Genomic DNA, 16,635 nt, shown 5'->3' with positions numbered 1-16,635 from the left:
TTGGAACTGCGGGATCCACCTCTCATCTCCACCCCCCCCTCCCCCCCCATCCCTCTCACCCCCCCCCCCCCCCCCCCCATCAGTGGCCGGCACTCTGGGGGCCCCCGGCCCTGGCACCTGTCCCTGATGCCAGGGGTACCATTGGCTGGCGCTGCATGCGTTAGGGGCTACTGCAGCTGATGCCCTGAGTGATCCATCAGTGGCTGGCAGCCGGTTGGGCGGGAGAGGGGGGGGAGGTTGCAGGAGTGGGGGCATCTATACAGCCGGTGACACAGGTCAGAACTGGTTGCCAAGGTGGGTGGTCAGTGGGTGAATAGCAAGGTGGCTGCCGTAATGGTGGTCTGTGCCTGAACACTGAGTAAAACTCTGTCTATCGCAGCCGTGAACATATTTGATGAGTCAGCATCTACAGCTCTCTGCAGTGAAAAATTCCACAGATTCATTACCTACAGAGAGAAGAAATTTGTTCTTACCTCTGTCTTCTCTCTGGTCCTAGACCCACCCACAAGAGGAAACAATCTCTCAGCATCGACCCTGTCAAACCCCCTGAGAATCGTGTACGTCTCAATAATGTCGTCTCTCATTCTTCTAAACTCCAATGAGAAAGGACCCAATTTACTCAACCTCTCCTCGTTAGAAAATCCCTCTGGACTCGGGATCAACTCAGTGAATATGTGAGGAAGACATTTTTACACAGTACGCGGTTCCTGTTGCTCATGAGGACGGTGGAAGCAAAAACAACCAATGATTTCAAAAGGATAATTGAAAGGTACTTGAAGGAAATAAACTTTGTACAGAGAGTGAGACAGACTGGATAGCTCTATGGAGAAGCAGCAGGTATTCAATAATCTGTACTGCCTCGTCCTGTGCTGTAAATAACTCAAGGATTATAACAGCAGCAATATTCAACAGTAATTCTCACTCCAATTCAATTTAAATCACTTAAATATTTAAATTAAAAGGATTGTGATTTTTTTCAGAGCAGAGTTCTCAGGCTCCGTGTCCTAAACTTACTGCTTTGCCCTGTATTAATGCACAAAGATATTCAGGTGAGTGTGGCAGTGGATTTCACAGACTGGGGTTGGATGTATTCCTGGAGCAGTGACTGCCAGTGACTCACACTCTGCAGCAATTACTCCAAATTATTTTTCATGCAATTCTCAAGATGACTAATTACTCAATAAATCTTTGGGTTAAAGCACAGAACAAAGAAGTGATGAGAACATCAAATTGGTGTGAAGGTGAAGACCAGTTTTATTTTCTGCGGAGGAGCTTTGAGAGAATTATTACAAATATATTCTCTCAGCCCATTTGGTAATATTAGAAATCAGTGAAGCTTTTCTTTCTTTTTTATAAATTTAGAGTGCCCAATTCATTTTTCCAATTAAGGGGCAATTTAGCGTGGCAATCCACCTACCCTGCACATCTTTGGGTTGTGGGGGTAAAACCCACGTAAACACGGGGAGAATGTGCAAAGGGGGAGAGTGGTCAAGAAGGCATACAGCATGCTTGCCTTCATCGGACGGGGTATTGAGTACAAGAGTAGGCAGGTCATGTTACAGTTGTATAGGACTTTGGTTCGGCCACATTTGGAATACTGCGTGCAGTTCTGGTCGCCACATTACCAGAAGGATGTGGATGCTTTAGAGAGGGTGCAGAGGAGGTTCACCAGGATGTTGCCTGGTATGGAGGGTGCTAGCTGTGAAGAAAGGTTGAGTAGATTAGGATTGTTTTTGTTGGAAAGACGGAGGTTGAGGGGGGACCTGATCGAGGTCTACAAAATTATGGGAGGCATGGACAAGGTGGATAGCAACAAGCTTTTCCCAAGAGTGGGGGTGTCAATTACAAGGGGTCACGATTTCAAGGTGAGAGGGGGAAAGTTTAAGGGAGATGTGCGTGGAAAGTTTTTTACTCAGAGGGTGGTGGGTGCCTGGAACACTTTACCAGCGGAGGTGGTAGAGGCGGGCACGATAGCATCATTTAAGATGCATCTGGACAGATATATGAACGGACGGGGAACAGAGGGAAGTAGATCCTTGGAAAATAGGAGACAGGTTTAAATAAAGGATCTGGATCAGCGCAGGCTGGGAGGGCCGAAGGGCCTGTTCCTGTGCTGTAATTTTCTTTGTTCTTTGTTCTTTGTTCCTCACGGACAGTGACCCAGAGCTGGGATCGAACCTGGGACCTCAGCGCCGTGAGGCAGCAGTGCTAACCCACTGAGCCACCCTGCTGCCTGACCAGTGAAGTTTTTAATAGAATATTTTCTTCATTTTTCTTGAGATGCCAGGTATTTTAGGACTGGTAGCTTAGTTAACCAATTGCTGCGCTATTTCACATTGATATCAGCCTGTGTTTAGCCACTTGTGAATCCTGATTTTCTGTAATCTTACAGTGATCCTGAGGGAGAAACTGATCAGAGATTGGATTGTTTTTGGAATAGGAAATTCTGCCAAGAGTCATCTGCTGAGAGATGAGAACCAGGTCTCGAAAGCAAATGACAACTGCAGGAGTTCTGAAATGGTGAATATCAGAGTGCTGATGGGAGAAGTGACGAGACTTTGCACTAAACTGAGATTCCATTCAAACCTTTCAATCAGGAACAATGTGGAAAAGGGAGAACTGTTTCCAAAAAGGCCATCAGAAAGATCAAGGCCAAAGTGCTGGATGTAAATATTGTGGAGGATATCACACAAAAGAAAAGGAAGTATGTCCAGTGTGGGGAAGGCTGTACTCAAATTACCAGAAGCTGAATCCTATTGCACACAAGTCCCTTTCAGCAAAGAAGACCAGCAAAGGCTATAATAATAATTGCTGGAGAGAGACTTCATGATGACGCTGAGAATCACTCTGTGCCCTACAACTGGTTGTCATCCTCAAGTCTCAAAGAAAAATATGATTTGTGACCATTGGAATGAGAGGGTCAGAATCTCCCTACAGCCTGAGCTTCTCAAACCTCTGTGAAGTTGCTCATTTTTGTTGATCTAAAAATGAAGCAGACGGTAAAGTTGAGTCTACACAACAGAACAATCCTCATGTCACAGAACAATGAACATTACAGCACAGGAACAGACCCTTTGGCCCACCAAGCCTGCCCCAATCCAGATTCCTTATTTAGACCTACTATTTATTGCCCAAACAATTTTATCTCTCTGTTCCCAGCCCGTTCATTTGTCTATCAAGATGCATCTTAAATGTTGCTAATGTGCCTGCTTCCACCATCTCCTCTGGATGCTTCATTCGTAGCATGTGGTGTGTTTCAATGTGTCAGCAGCAAAGTGTCCAGATGCTTGCTCTGACCTTTAATTGTGCTTCATAGTTTGAACAAATGTCTGTGTTAATCCATTGGTGGTTGCGTGTTGTGGTGGGAAGGTGACTGATGAATTCTTCAACTCCTGTGAGACAAATTGAGGTCCGTTGTCTGTCACAAGTTGTTCTGGTAACAACTGAACATTTCTCAGCCGATGTATTGTGCTCTCCGCAGAAATAGAGGGAACATCTGGCCATTTGAAATGAGCATCCACGACCACCATGAACATTCTTCCTTCAAACGGACCAGCAAAAGTGACTCAGATGCATTGCCAAGGGTTTTCCGGCCAACCCCATGGATGTAGGGGTGCTAATTGAGGATGTTTCTCACACTCTGACTTGAAGAACATGATCTTGCCTTGGCTTCAGCCATAATCCAGACCAGGCCACCAAACTATTCCCAGTGTCCTGAAGACAGTTGGTTTCCTCAATGTTGGTGGAATAATAAGTCACTTACCCCAAAGATAACATCCTGAAGTGACTGACACATCCTCCTGGAAACGTAAGGATGAAGGTAGACGAGACCTGGAAGTCTGGGAAGAGTTGTTATGGGTCACAAGGTCCTTGACGATGTTGTGTCCTTTTGAGTGGTGGGATGTTCGCCACATGTGAAAAGTTGATGATGTCTTTCTGAGCAGAGTCCCTCTGGTGGACAGCACGGTAGCACAGTGGTTAGCTCTGTTGCTTCACAGCTCCAGGGTTCCAGGTTCGATTCCCCGCTGGGTCACTGTCTGTGTGGAGTCTGCACATCTTCCCTGTGTGTGCGTGGGTTTCCTCCGGGTGCTCCGGTTTCCTCCCACAGTCCAAAGATGTGCAGGTTAGGTGGATTGGCCATGCTAAATTGCCCTTAGTGTCCAAAATTACCCTTAGTGTTGGGTGGGGTTACTGGGTTATGGGGATAGGGTGGAGGTGTTGGCCTTGGGTAGGGTGCTCTTTCCAGGAGCCGGTGCAGACTCGATGGGCCGAATGGCCTCCTTCTGCACTGTAAATTGTGTGTGGCTAACTGTTAGGGGCAGCTTCCAAAGACCATCTGCACTGTCAGGCAAGTCAAACTTTCAATGTTTTATGTCATAGGTGTGGGTAATGCCCAATGCTGCACCCTGCTTGCTGTTAACAGAGGGAAACTTGTTTGTGGACCAAATATTGAGGTGAGTGGTTGATGATTTCAGGAGCATGAATTTCCATCCAAACAGATTTCTAGATTCTGAAAATGATTCAAGTGCTTCATGTTCGACTTGAGCATATTGGCTGCCGGCTTTACTTAAAGTTTGTGAAGTGAACATTATGGACCTGTCAGACATTTTGCCCCAACTCCAGAAGGTGGTGCATCACATGCAAGTTTCAAGGTAAGGAGGGGTCAAAGTGCGTCAGTACGTCAAACTGTCAACATTGCTTTCGCCTTCTCTTTTTAAAAAAATATTTTTATTCTCCTTTTTCACATTTTCTCCCAAATTTACACCCACCAACAATAAACAATAATCAGTAACAAATATGTCAATCCCCAAAACAATAATAACGATCCCATCCTCCCACCAAACCCCAGACATTAGCCCGCACGTTAACATAAACAAATGACAAAAAGGAATCAGGGATTATCCAGTCACCCTCAATACACACAAACCCCCCTCACCCCCAACCCTCCCACCCACCCCCCCAACTAATGTTCGATGTTATCCAGTTCTTGAAAGTGCATAATGAATAATGCCCATGAATTGTAGAACCCCTCCATCCTTCCCCTCAGTTCAAACTTCACCTTCTCAAGAGTCAAGAATTCCAACAGGTCCCCCCGCCACGCCAGGGCACAGGGTGGAGAGGCTGCTCTCCATCCCAGCAGGATCCGCCTTCGGGCGATCAACGCGCGAGTGCTACAACATCTGCCTCCGCACCCGTTTCCAACCCTGGCCATCCGACACCCCGAAGCCTCCCGGGGACCACTTTAGAAATTACCCTCAAAACCTCCTTCCAGTAATCCTCCAGCTTTGAACAGGACCAAAACATATGAACGTGGTTTGCTTCCCCCTCCCCCGCCACAACGTTCACCTTCAAAGAGCCGGCTCACCCTCGCCCTCGTGAGGTGTGCTCTGTATACCACCTACAGCTGTTTCAGCCCCAATCTCACGCACGAGGTGGAGGCATTCACTCTCCGGAGCACCTCACACCAGACCCCCTCTCCATATCCTCTCTTAACTCTTCCACCCACTTTGCTTTGATCCCTTCCAGTGGCGCCTTCTCCTCTTCCAAAATAGCTCCGTACACCACCGACACTACCCCCTTCCCCAGTCCCCTTGTCGTCAGCACCTCCTCCAGCAATGTGGAGGCCGGTTCCTCCGGGAAGCTCTGTATCTCCTTCCTGGAAAAGTCTTGAACCTGCAATTACCTAAACACTTCTCCCTGCTCCAGCCCATACTCCGCTTCCAGCTCCCTCAATCCTGCAAATCGATCCCTAAGAAACAATTCTTTTAGAGTCTTAATCCCCTTCTCTTCCCATTTCCGGAAATTTCCATCCCACCTCCCTGGCTCAAATCTGTGGTTCCCCCGACCCTGCCCCCAACCTGAAGTGTTGGTGAAACTGCCTCCAGATTTTCAATGAAGCCATTATTACCGGACTCCCTGAGTATTTCCCCGGAGCTATCGGGAGCGGGGCTGTAGCTAGTGCTTTCAGCCCGACCCCCTGCACAAACTCTCCTCCATTCTGACCCACTGGGAATCAACCCCTCTGACCCAGCTCCGCACCTTCTCCACATTCGCCGCCCAGTAATAATACATCAGGTTCGGGAGACCCAAACCCCCTGCCTGCCTTCCCCTCTGTAGCAGCACCTTCCTCACTCTGTCCACCTTCCCTCCCTATATAAACGAGGTAATCCTTCCCTCAATCTCCCTGAAAAAAGCCTTTGGCAGGAAAATCGGTAGGCATTGAAAAATAAACAGAAATCGTGGCAACACGTTCATTTTAACCGCCTGCACCCACCCGCCAGTGACAGAGGGAGACCATCCCACCTTGCCAGGTCAGCTTTCACTCTCCCCACCAAACTAGTGATGTTGTATCTGCGAAGCCTCCCCCCCTCCCGGGCAACCTGCACCCCAAATACCTAAAGTGAGTCCCTGCCCTACGGAATGGCAGCCCCCCCACCCCTGCTCCCACCCCCGGCCGATACACCACAAAATACTCACTCTTTCCCAGGTTCAGCTTGTACCCCGAGAAAGTCCCAAACACTCGCAATAGCTCCAATATTCCCCCTATTGACACACTCAGTTTCGGCATATACAGCAAGTGAGCGGCATATAAGGACACCCTATGGTCTCCCCCCCCCCCCCCCCCCCCGCGCACTATTCCCTTCCATACCCCCCGAACCTCTTAATGTGACGGCCAACGGCTCAATCGCGAGCGCAAACAGCAGGGGGGACATAGGACATCCCTGCCTAGTCCCACGGTGGAGAGAGAAGTATCTCAAACTGACATTGTTTGTGCGGACACTCGCCCTCGACTCCTTATATAGTACCTTTACCCAGTCACAAATCTTTGTCCAATCCCAAACCGTTCCAGCACTGCCATAAGGTACCACCATTCTACCCGATCAAACGCCTTCTCGGCGTCCAGTGCCACCACCACCTCTGTTTCCTTCCCCTTCCGCCGGTGCCATAACGACGTTCAAAACCCTCCTAATATTCAAAAACAGCTGCCTCCCTCTCACGAACCCTGTCTGATCCTCACCTTCGGGAGGCACCCCTCCAGCCTACCCGCCAGTACCTTCACCAATACTCTTGCGTCCACATTCAGAAGTGATATGGGCCGATACGACCCACACTCCGTCGGATCCTTATCCTTTTTAAGCAGCAGTGAAATCGATGCCTGCCCCAAGGTTTGTGGCAGCACTCCCTTCCCTATCTCCTCTTCAAACATCCCCACCATCAGGGCTGCCAACTCATCCTTAAATTTTTTATAATATTCCACCGGAAACCCATCTGGTCCTGCCACCTTCCCCGACTGCATCCTCCCAATCGCGTCTTTTATCTCCTGCTCCAGTATTGCTCCTTCTAATGTATCCCTGTCCCCCTCCCCTAGCCTCAGGTTCTCCAACCCAACCAGAAATTCCCGCATCTCACGGTCTCCCCCGGGTGGCTCTGACCTGTACAACCTCTCGTAGAATTCTTCAAAAACCTTGTTAATCAGATCCGGAGCCATCACCAACTTCCCGGCCCTATCCCTTACCTGAAGAATTTTCCTTGCTGCTGCCTCCCTCTGGAGCTGACCTGCTAACATACTGCCGGCCTTGTCTCCATGTTCATAAACTGCACCCCTCGCTCGCCTCAGTTGGCGCACCGCCTTCCTGGTGGATAGTCGGTCGAAGCTCGCCTGTAGTTCCTTCCTCTTTCCCTGTGTCCCCATCCTCCACATAACTCCTATTTGCCTCCAACATCTCATCTATTAGCCTCTGTCGCTCCAACCTCTCCTCTTTGTCCACCCTGGCCTTAAAGGAAATTACCTCACCCCTCACCACCGCCTTTAGAGCCTCCCAGACAACTGCCATTGACACCTCACCCGTACAGTTGAATCTTACATATTCCTTAATTACCTTTTCAATTTTCTCACAGAATACTTGGTTCCCCAAAAGCCCCACATCTAATTTCCACCCCGGCCTCTGCGCTACCCCCTTCTCCAGTACCATACCCACCCAATGTGGGGCGGGATCTGACACAGCAATTGCCGAGTATTCCGACCCCTTGACTCCAGCCAGCAAAGCCTTTCCCACCACAAAAAAGTCGATCTGCGAGTGTACCCTATGGAATGCTGAGAAAAACGAGTACTCCCATCCCCTTGGATGCAGGAACCTCCAAGGGTCCACCCCTCCCATTTCCACCATTAGCCCAGCCAACGCCTTCGCCCCCCCCTGATGGGACCAGCGAGCGCGGCCGTGACCTGTCCAACCTTGGTTCCTGCAACAGGTTCCAGTCCCACCCCCCCCACAATCAGTTTGTGTGTGTCCAAGTCAGGATTGGCTCCAAACACCTTCCTCGCAAATCCCGCATCGTCCCAGTTGGGACCGTATACACTTACCAGCGCCACTAATCTCCCGTCCAGCGCCCCGGCCATAATCACATATCTACCCCCCTGATCTGCCACCACCTTCTCCATCTGGAAGCGTACCCTTTTGCTGACCAACACTGCTACCCCTTGAGCCCTTCCATCAAATCCAGAGTGAAACAGCTGACTAACCCAACCCTTTTTAAGTCTCACCTGGCCCTTCACCCTCAGGTGAGTCTCCTGCAGCATTGCCACATCGGCTTTCAAACATTTAAGATGCGCAAGCACCCTTGACCTCTTGACTGGATCTCCTAACCCCCTCACGTTCCACGTGACTATCCTAACTGGGGGTCTCTCACCCCCCCCCCACCCTTCTTATCCACCATCACCATACCACCGGGCCCTGCCCATGGGCCTGACCCGCCCCTGTCCATTATTAACATTGAACCCCTTCCCCCCCCTCCCAAGAACCCCCCCCCTACATTTCCCCCTGAAAAAACATCTCCCAGCATCAATCCCTTCCCCCCTCTCACTCGCCTCGTAGGCCCATTGAAGCCTGCTATTCAGGCTCCAACATCCGCAACCCTCCTCTCCCCTCACCTCCGCTCACTAGCCGACTTTAGTTAGCTAGTGCGGGTGGCTCCCCCCCCCCCGCCAAGACATATCGTCCCCTCCCACCCAGTCCCAGAGAAAGAAAAAACAAAAACAACAATCCAACCCATAAAATTCACTAACATAAGATTTAACCGTCGCAACACAGAACGCCCATCAACCCAACCGTTAACTTGTACTCTGTAACAACGTAGAGAGAAATAAATTACAATACACATCAGTAAACAGAAAGTTGTAGCATTTAATACATTTTCCAGCTCCTGAATCACAGTCCACAGTTTCTCTTCCAGCTCCGCTCCTCACGTCTGTCCCAAGCCTTCTGCCCTCACGAACGCCTCAGCTGCCTCCGCTGTCTCAAAAGAAACGTCTTTGGCATCATACGTCACCCTCAGCTTTGCCACGTATACCATACCAAATCGCACCCCCGTTTTGTACAGTGCCACCTTCACTCGCCCGAACGCCGCCCGTCTTTTTGCCAACTCCTCCGCCAAGTCCTGGTAGATCCAAACTCCAGCACCATCCCACTGCACCTCGCGCTTCTGCTTCATCCAGCTTAACACCTTCTCCTTCATGCACTGCTTATGGAAGCAGATAATTACTGCCCTTGGTGGCTCATTCACTTTGGGCTTCAGCCTTAATGACCGATGGGCTCTGTCCAGTTCATACCGGGAGGAGTTCTCACCCTCCTCCATCAGCTCCACCAACTTCTTAGCGAAGTACTCTGTTGGCCTTGGACCCTCTATCCCGTTTGGGCAAGCCCACAATTCTCAGATTGTGCCGTCTCGAGCGGTTCTCCAAGTCCTCGAGCTTTGCTCGGAGTCCTCTGTTGACCCCCACCACCCTCCGCAGCCCGTCCCCCATCGAGGTGAGCTGGTCGCTGTGCTGCGATACGGCCTCCTCCACTTCCTTCATCTTCTCGCCCTGCTCTCTCATCTCGGCCGATGTCTTTGCCACAGCCACCCTCACCGGGGCGATTGCCTCTTCCACCAATGATCTCAATGCGACCGCCATCTCCTTCCTCAAAGCCTCCATGAGCCTCGCAAACTGCTTCTCCAGCTCCACCACCATCACCTCGGTCACCTTCTTCACCGTAAGTAGTGCGGCCCCACCATGCAGTCCGGTATCCGCCATCTTGTCAACGCTTTTGCTCCCTTCTCATTCAACGGTGAACCCGGGTTTTCTTCCTAGTTGCTTTTCGCCTCTTCTAACGATTTATTATTTTTTCTTTCTTTCTTCAATCCGAAAATAACTAAATAATTATTTTCACAAATTTTCCCCCCAAAATTCCAAAGTCAGGAAATCTCTCCCCCCCCCCCGGGACCGGATGTCAAACTCCCCAAAAGCCCATTTTCAGTGGGAGCCACCCAATGTGCTCTAGCCCCCCTCCACATCGCGTTCTGGTCTCGGGAATGCCACCTCGATTGCCTCGCCTCATGCCAAGCTCCGCCCACGCCTCCGAACCCTGGGCCGATGCCTCCCGCTCCGGCCGGTGGACACTCCCGCAGAGCTCCTCACCGGCTCCAAACCAGACCGACTCGACGCCCGTCTCTCAGGCCCCAATGGCTGAAGAAACCTGGGAAGAGAGAACTACGGGGAAACACCCGAAAAAGTCCGAAACATCGCGGACCGGCGGGGCCTTTTCCCGACGTAGACACTCCGATCGCGAGCGCCACCGGAAGTCGCTTCCACCTTTTCGAAAGCAGCATCACAGGCCTTGTTTTGACCCAGAAGCTCGTGCAGGGGTTTCAGCTGGGTTATCAGCTGTGGATCAAAACTTCTGGAATAATTCAGTAGCCTGAAGAGTGAGTGAAGGTGGCTGACATTGTCAGGCTCCCTCCTGTTTATTCCCTTATTTCCTTTTATTTTGCTGTTTTCATGTTTGATCCATGGATGATTAATGAACACGTGTCTTTAAGTCAAGCGGCAGCGAGAATGTCAAATTCAGAAGTTACAGGAGAGAACACTCTGCTGGTCCCTGCTGGTTTGAACAGGAGCTTCAGACTTTTTGGCATCCGAGGCAGAGATGGGATGGGACTGATTGATTGGCTGGTGGCTAATGAATTGGTCAAAAGGCCACGCTCTGCCCTGTAACAGGTAAGGCAAAGTTTCCATAGTCCCAGAGGACCATCAGCTGTTTCCCCTTTGGTGGTGATTTAACACAAGGCGGGGCCTTCATGAATAACCTCAGCCGGTATAGGAATTGAATCCACGCGGCTGGCCTTGTTCTGCATCACCAACCAGCTGTCTAGCCCACTGAGCTAAACCGGCTCCCACGAACAGGTGGTGAAGGGAGCCTGCCTGAATGGGATGATTTTCCCAGTCCCAAGGAGCTCAGTTTAATTCCTGGTCTCTCTCCCTCTCCTCCGTGTTTTCCTCAGAAAGGCTGTATTCCTGGAACTGCCGAGAATCTGAATGAATGAATCTACAGGGAACCCATTACAGGCTGCAAACAAAGGCCAGCAAAGGCCAGCACCCTCTTTCTGTCCCCAGCAAGGGTATGACACAATATTTCTGAAATTACAGAGACCTGAATGAATTTACAGTAAAACCTCAAACTGGAAGTGAAGTTTGAAGAGGAGTAAGCTGCTGCAAACAGTGATCGGAAACCAAATCTCTGTTTTCCTTATGATTTTTTTTACCCCTTTCTTTCCCTCTGTGTTTGTCTATCTTGTGTGTGTGCGTGTGTGTGTGTAGAGGGTGGGGGTAAGTTAAAGCGATGATTAGATGATATTTAAGAAGTTGTTTTTGCTGCCTATTTCAAGGGTCCAGAGGAGGTTCACAAGAATGATCCCTGGAATGAAGAACTTGCAGATTCTGGCTTGGGTCACTGTCTGTGTGGAGTCTGCACATCCTCCCCCTGTGTGCGTGGGTTTCCTCCGGGTGCTCCGGTTTCCTCCCACAGTCCAAAGATGTGTAGGTTAGGTGGATTGGCCATGATAAATTGCCCTTAGTGTCCAAAATTGCCCTTAGTGTTGGGTGGGGTTACTGAGTTATGGGGATAGGGTGGAGGTGTTGACCTTGGGTAGGGTGCTCTTTCCAAGAGCCTGTGCAGACTCGATGGGCCGAATGGCCTCCTTCTGCACTGTAAATTCTATGTAAATTCTAAATTCTATGTATGAGGAATGGTTGAGGACTCTGGGTCTGGACTCGTTGGAGTTTAGAAGGATGAGGGGGGATCTTATTGAAACTTACAAGATACTGTGAGGCCCGGATAGAGTGGACATGGAGAGGATGTTTCCACTTGTAGGAAAAACTAGAAGCAGAGGACACCATCTCAGACCAAAGGGACAATCCTTTAAAACAGAGATGAGGAGGAATTTCTTCAGCCAGAGGATGGTGAATCTGTGGAACTCTTTGCCGCAGAAGGCTGTGGAGGCCAAATCACTGAGTGTCTTTAATGCAGAGATAGATAGGTTCTTGATTAATGAGGGGATCAGGGGTTATGGGGAGAAGGCAGGAGAATGGGGATGAGAAAATATCAGCCATGATTGAATGGCGGAGCAGACCCGATGGGCCGAGTGGCCTAATTCTGCTCCTATGTCTTATGGTCTGATAAACAGTAATTGTGTTTAAATTTACAAATCTGGTGATTGTAATAATTGGGCAGCCAAGGCCAAAGGCTTTGGATATTTTTGAAGAATTATTGTTTAATTTCAATTATATTGGGACTCTGGGTCAAGTGGGGCTGGAATTTACCATGTCCTAACCCAGGGGGTCATAACAATATTCTGAGGAGCATCCACAATAAGGAATAGAAACAAGCATAGAAAATAGAAGCAGGAGGAGGCCATTCAGCCCTTCCAGCCTGCTCCCCCATTCATTATGATCATTGCTGATCATCAAGTTGAATACCCTGATCCCGCCTTCCCCCCATATCCCTTAATCCCTTTAACCCTAAGAGCTGTATCTAATTCCTTCTTGAAATTACACATCGTTTTGGCGTCAACTACTTTCTGTGGGAGCGAATTCCACAGATTCCCCGCTCTCTGGGTGAAGAAATGTCTCCTCACCTCAGTCCTAAAAGGTTTACCCCTTATCCTCAAACTGTGTCCCCCAGTTCTGGACTCCTCCCCCCCCCCCCCCCCCCCCCCCCCCCCCCAACCATTGGGTCCAAGAACAGGCCAAGACAGGGCCACAGCAATGAAGATGAAAATTTAAAAAAAAGAAAATGAAAATCGCTTATTGTCACGAGTAGGCTTCAATTAAGTTACTGTGAAAAGCCCCTAGTCGCCACATTCCGGCGCCTGTTCGGGGAGGCTGGTACGGGAATCGAACCTTGCTGCTGGCCTGCTTGGTCTGCTTTAAAAGCCAGTGATTTAGCCCAGTGAGCTAAACCAGCCCCTAAAATGCCTTCAGATTCTGAAAGCGTCTGTGTTTGAGAATCAAAGTCCTGGGATTTAGGTCCATAATCCTTGAATCCAGGACTTTATTCCCAAACACTGCCTTGCAAATTGATCAATTTGATTTTTTTAAACCAAGAAACATGATGAGAATGTCAGGAATGTACACATCATTGGGACTGGCCACTGGCTTTGTCTTTAGCCAAGGACTGGCCACTGGCTTTGCCTTCAGCCAGCCCAAACAGCTTCATTTCGAAAGCATTCATAAAATGAGCCCTGGGAGAAACTGTCTGGAGCTGACAGGATTGTTTGTCGCCCTTTCTGCTGAAGATGATTAATGATTTGTTAAATTTGACTTGATGGCAGATCATCATTGTGCATGTTCTTCTGCACTCTATTGGAAGGTTAAGTGAGAAGGTTACAATCCCTGTAGAGACTGATAACATATCAAAAATAAATTCTAACTCCCAGTTTATAGCTGAATGGATGACGTGACAGGATTTCATGTTTTAAGATGTTTACTGTAGCAAACAGACTAAAACCACGACTGACTGAGCATTACTTAAACTTAATCATTACTTACACCGCTCCAAACCTCACTCCAAGCCTCACTCCAACACCGCACTCCAAACCGCGCTCCAACACCGCACTCCAAACCTCACTCCAAACCTCACTCCAAACCGCACTCCAAACCTCACTCCAAACCTCACTCCAAACCTCACTCCAAACCTCACTCCAACCCTCACTCCAAACCTCACTCCAAACCTCACTCCAAACCTCGCTCCAAACCTCGCTCCAAACCTCACTCCAAACCTCACTCCAAACCTCACTCCAACCCTCACTCCAAACCTCACTCCAAACCTCACTCCAAACCTCGCTCCAAAACTCACTCCAACCCTCACTCCAAACCTCACTCCAAACCTCACTCCAAACCTCACTCCAACACCGCGCTCCAAAACTCACTCCAACCCTCACTCCAAACCTCACTCCAAACCTCACTCCAAACCGCACTCCAAACCTCACTCCAAACCTCACTCCAAACCGCACTCTAAACCTCACTCCAAACCTCACTCCAAACCTCACTCCAAACCTCATTCCAAACCTCACTCCAAACCTCACTCCAAACCTCACTCCAAACCGCACTCCAAACCTCACTCCAAACCTCACTCCAAACCTCACTCCAAACCGCACTCTAAACCTCACTCCAAACCTCACTCCTAACCACGCTCCAAACCTCACTCCAAACCGCACTCACACTCCAAACCTCACTCCAAACCCCACTCCAAACCTCACTCCAAACCTCACTCCAAACCTCGCTCCAAACCTCACTCCAAACCTCACTCCAAACCTCACTCCAAACCTCACTCCAAACCGCCCTCCAAACCTCACTCCAAACCGCACTCCAAACCTCACTCCAAACCGCACTCCAAACCGCACTCCAAACCGCACTCCAAACCTCACTCCAAACCGCACTCCAAACCTCACTCCAAACCGCACTCCAAACCGCATTCCAAACCTCGCTCCAAACCGCACTCCAAACCGCATTCCAAACCTCGCTCCAAACCTCGCTCCAAACCGCATTCCAAACCTCGCTCCAAACCGCACTCCAAACCTCTCTCCAAACCTCACTCCAAACCTCACTCCAAACCTCACCCCAAACCGCACTCACACTCCAAACCTCACTCCAAACCGCGCTCCAAACCTCACTCCAAACCTCGCTCCAAACCTCACTCCAAACCTCACTCCAAACCTCGCTCCAAACCTCGCTCCAAACCTCACTCCAAACCTCGCTCCAAACCTCGCTCCAAACCGCGCTCCAAACCTCGCTCCAAACCTCGCTCCAAACCTCACTCCAAACCTCACTCCAAACCTCACTCCAAACCGCACTCCAAACCTCACTCCAACACCGCGCTCCAAACCTCACTCCTAACCGCGCTCCAAACCTCACTCCAAACCTCACTCCAAACCGCATTCCAAACCTCACTCCAAACCTCACTCCAAACCTCATTCCAAACCTCACTCCAAACCTCACTCCAAACCTCACTCCAAACCGCACTCCAAACCTCACTCCAAACCTCACTCCAAACCGCACTCACACTCCAAACCTCACTCCAAACCCCACTCCAAACCTCACTCCAAACCTCACTCCAAACCGCGCTCCAAACCGCGCTCCAAACCTCACTCCAAACCTCACTCCAAACCGCCCTCCAAACCTCACTCCAAACCGCACTCCAAACCTCACTCCAAACCTCACTCCAAACCTCACTCCAAACCTCACTCCAAACCTCACTCCAAACCGCACTCACACTCCAAACCTCACTCCAAACCCCACTCCAAACCTCACTCCAAACCTCACTCCAAACCTCGCTCCAAACCTCACTCCAAACCTCACTCCAAACCGCCCTCCAAACCTCACTCCAAACCGCATTCCAAACCTCACTCCAAACCTCACTCCAAACCGCCCTCCAAACCTCACTCCAAACCTCACTCCAAACCGCACTCCAAACCTCACTCCAAACCTCACTCCAAACCTCACTCCAAACCTCACTCCAAACCACATTCCAAACCTCACTCCAAACCTCACTCCAAACCGCACTCCAAACCTCACTCCAAACCGCACTCCAAACCTCACTCCAAACCTCACTCCAAACCTCACTCCAAACCGCACTCACACTCCAAACCTCACTCCAAACCCCACTCCAAACCTCACTCCAAACCTCACTCCAAACCTCGCTCCAAACCTCACTCCAAACCTCACTCCAAACCTCACTCCAAACCTCGCTCCAAACCTCACTCCAAACCTCACTCCAAACCTCACTCCAAACCGCCCTCCAAACCTCACTCCAAACCGCATTCCAAACCTCACTCCAAACCTCACTCCAAACCGCCCTCCAAACCTCACTCCAAACCTCACTCCAAACCGCACTCCAAACCTCACTCCAAACCTCACTCCAAACCTCACTCCAAACCTCACTCCAAACCACATTCCAAACCTCACTCCAAACCTCACTCCAAACCTCACTCCAAACCGCACTCGCACGCCTGATAAAGGCCTCTGTGCCCTGAACTCATAACTGCACACAGACTGTCACACAGACTGTCACACAGACTGTCACACAGCCGGGGACACAGACTGTAACACAGGCCGGGACACAGACTGTCACACAGCCGGGGACACAGACTGTCACACAGGCCGGGACACAGACTGTCACACAGGCCGGGGACACAGACTGTCACACAGGCCGGGACACAGACTGTCACACAGGCCGGGGACACAGACTGTCACACAGACTGTCACACAGGCCGGGTCACAGACTGTCACACAGACTGTCACACAGGCCGGGGACACAGACT

Source organism: Scyliorhinus canicula, chromosome 3 (assembly GCF_902713615.1).
Source record: "Scyliorhinus canicula chromosome 3, sScyCan1.1, whole genome shotgun sequence".
Classification (NCBI taxonomy): Eukaryota; Metazoa; Chordata; class Chondrichthyes; order Carcharhiniformes; family Scyliorhinidae; genus Scyliorhinus; species Scyliorhinus canicula.
This window is presented reverse-complemented; position numbering follows the sequence as displayed.